The sequence below is a fragment of the Frankliniella occidentalis genome, unplaced genomic scaffold, assembly GCF_000697945.3.
Source record: "Frankliniella occidentalis isolate FOCC.00 unplaced genomic scaffold, Focc_3.1 Scaffold99, whole genome shotgun sequence".
Taxonomy (NCBI): domain Eukaryota; kingdom Metazoa; phylum Arthropoda; class Insecta; order Thysanoptera; family Thripidae; genus Frankliniella; species Frankliniella occidentalis.
In genome coordinates, this window is record NW_026267228.1 from 68,120 (window position 1) to 71,587 (window position 3,468).

Here is a 3,468-nt window from a genome sequence, read left to right on the forward strand (position 1 = left end):
CCCCCTCTTTCTCCCCCTCTTTCTCCCCTTCGCTCCTCTTTCTACCTCCTCTCTCTCTCGCTTTCTCCCTCTCTTGTTCATTCGTTCTCCCTGCACCTCCCTCCCCTTCCCCACCTCTCCCGACAGGCTAAACCTGTTTTATATTTCGGCCCACTCTGCGTACAACCCTGTCCCACGTAGGGCGAGCGGAGCTGCGGCAGTGGCAGCGCTGCCGCCGGCGCTGGTCTCCAGGGTGCCGTTCGGCGAGGAGATCGGTCGCCACTGCCCTACCCCGCCCTCTCTCTTCCCCCGCCCCCTCCCCTTCTTCCCCTCTTCCACCAGGCCGCTGTGTCCGATAAGGGCTATGGTGCGGTGTTGGTGGCCTACCTCGCTCGGTAGCGTTGCGGAGAGTGAGAGAGACGGACAGACAGGCTCGCAGGCTTGGATAAAATTGTGAAAATTGCTGCTAATACGAAAATTAAAAGTCTGCATCGTTATTGTTTTTGTGACAATTTCTGCTTTTATTGACTTTGTCGGTCACACTGGAATTCCAGCCGTGGTGTATTAGTAACCTTTCTTGGTATTTTCTTTTCGATTGTGTACCCCGAGAGTGATTCCAGTTGCCGTGCCCGTAATCGTTCAGGAAGTACATCCGTTTTTGTCTGACTGAGTCAGCAAGTTGCTAGAGGTCGACGCCTGTGAGACTCAGGATAGGCCACCCTGCCGTACACGCATGCACTGCAGGCGAGACTTTGCCTACCTACCAGGCGCTACGAGAGTTAGCATGGGCCTGTACTTTATTTTCGTAGACGGACGGCGAATGACGGACGTCCCGTCTCGATGACCGTACACCATCGCCGAATTTGGCAATCGCCCTGGTCAGCATTCTCGTCCTAGGTGCACCGGGCGGTTAGGGCAAGCGACTATTCTCCTCAAAGAAAACTTGTTTTGCCCCCGGACGGGCGCGTTGGCTGGCGGTGCCACATTATGGAAGCTTTGCTTTGTGCTGCTTGAGGTTGACGCAACTGGTGCGTCGCTCCGCGCTACGCCACGACACCTCCGTGCGCCCAGCCCCGCCCCGCCGCGGGTCCACAGGTGTCCGATAACTCGGTGTGGTCGTCTGCGCGAGCCCTGGCTGCCTGTCGTGCCCCTCGTTGGACAGAAACACACCGACGACAACTGTGTGTGTTCCGAAAATCCAGCGCAAGGACAGAGTCCCGCACTGTTGCCACTTCTTAACATTAAAGAATAGGCGGGTGATGCTTGCAACGGTGAAGGGTTGCACTGTACTACCGTTTTCAAGGCAGCAAGCACCCACTTCAAAAGTGAGGGCTGCAGTCATTTTTGTTAAAACCCAACTCGAACTGGCAATTTACAGTTTAATTCACAGTTTAAAGCTCATGTTTCTAGTCCACGAGTTGTAGACCGTAGCGGTCCATAACTAACGCATGGCTTATATATGCGGGTAGTTTGAGTCCCTGAAGCTGACAATGGCCTCTCCCCGGTATATTACTAGCTCGCATGTCTGGCCTGGCTGCTAAGCCCATCCAAGCTGGACGGCCATGTTTCTCTCCATTATCCTACGTCTTGAGAGAGTTTTGAACGAGTAGAGTTGTACTGTGAGCCACGCTTTATGCTAACGCCGCCCGGCGTCGCGTTGTCGCGCCTCGTGGCCAGGCCGACGGTGAGCCCCGTGGACCCCGCGCCATGGAGCCCTAAAGGCGGGCCTAAAGGTGGCCCCCATAAGCGGCCGCAACGTAATGGCCCGCTGTAAGTCATATGCGCCCCCAGGCCCATCCTGACGACTGTAAGTGTCCCGGCCGACTAGTGGGCCGCCCCGCCCGCCGCCCCCCGGCTTTGCGCCGCCCACCCCATACCTCATGCTGGCCAATCTCTCTCTCTCTCTCTCTCTCTCTCTCTCTCTCTCTGTACTGCTCTCTCTACTTCTCTGTCTCCCTCTCTTCTTCTCTCCCTCCTTCTCCCTCTCCCTCGCTCCCTCATCCCCTCGCTTCTCTCTCTCTCTCTCTGTACTGCTCTCTCTACTTCTCTGTCTCCCTCTCTTCTTCTCTCCCTCCTTCTCCCTCTCCCTCGCTCCCTCATCCCCTCGCTCTCCCTCGCTCTTTCCTCTATCTCTCTCTCTCTCTGTCTCTCTCGAGCACGGGCAGAAGCAGCAGCAGCTGAAGCTGAAGCCGCCTGCCCTTGCCCAGCACCACCGCCCTTCTGCGACAATTTGATGACCCTCGGTCTCTTCTTTGGCCTCGCCAGGTGGTGGTTACGGTACGGCTGTGCGCATAGCCTCCCCCTCTCCGTCCCTCCCTACCTCTACCGCCTACTCTCTCCTGCACTCTGTCCTTATCTCTTGTCCTCCTCGCTTGTTATCGGGAGGCCGGTGGCACCGCCGCCGTGTGCCGGCAGCAGTCCGTCCAGCCCGCTGCCGCTGCTGCTGCTGGTCTCGAGGTGTGAATATTCATGCCAGCCGTCCCGTCTCGTGCGCCGCGCTCCGCCCCGCCCCGCCCCGCCCCTCGACACCTCATCATTACACCTCGGGGTACGCCCCGCCCGGTGGCGTTGGCGCGGCGCTGCGGCAATTGTCATAATCCCGATATGGCCCCGGCCAAGTTCATGAAGCGACACGAGCAGCAGCAGCAGCAGCAGCAGCAGCGTGGGGAGGGCAGAGCTCGCCCGGGGGCGAACCGCGCCGCCGACACCGCGTGCGCGCTCCGCAGCCGCGGCCGGGGTGTTATTTGCACGTAGTTAGTATGGAGACTGCCGGGGTACAAGTTTGGCGGATTTCGAGTGGCTCGACCGATCCCTCCTTGCTCTTCCCACGTTGTCTTTCTCTCTCTTTCTCTCTCTCTCTCTCTCCCTCTTTCTCTCTCCCTCTTTCTCTCTCCCTCTTTCTCTCTCCCTCTTTCTCTCTCATTCTTTCTCTCTCCCTCTCCCTCTTTCTCTCTCATTCTTTCTCTCTCCCTCTCCCTCTTTCTCTCTCCCTCTCTCTTTCTCTCTCCTCTCAGCCACTTCCTAGATGCTGGCTGAGAACAACTAAAACTGTACTACATGTGCGCGTGGTTCGGTTGCGACCTTCTCCACAGATGTCTACGTCACCCCTGCTCGCCTCTGCGCGTGTGTGTGTGCGTGTGTGTGCAGAGGTGTACTATAGCGGCCGTGATCCTGCACACATACGCGCTCACTCTCGCACATCAACAAACAAAACGTGTGCGGGCGCGTGTATGACTTGCATTTCGTGGGTATATGACGTGCGCGTGTGTGTGTAATCGCGCCCGGTTCTAATGTATGTATATGCGCCTGTGTGCGTCTGTGTGAGTTGCACTGTGCGGCATGGTCTGCCCGCTGCTGGTGTGGTACAGTTTTAGATGTTTGACTTTCAGATTTCGCCGGGCGTCGGCGGCGGCCATGTCTCGTTAGCGGGCGGCTTCGTGCTCAAGTCGCCGTGCTGCGGTGCGAGAGAGACAGAGGGGGGAGGGGGGG

At 58.0% G+C, this 3,468-nt stretch overlaps 1 protein-coding gene across 1 annotated transcript in view; it reads left to right on the forward strand.

The window, feature by feature from the left end:
* Window positions 1-3,468, forward strand: part of LOC113214298 (zinc finger protein with KRAB and SCAN domains 1-like) — a 155,459-nt gene that overhangs the window by 3,491 nt on the left and 148,500 nt on the right. The window lies entirely within an intron of this gene.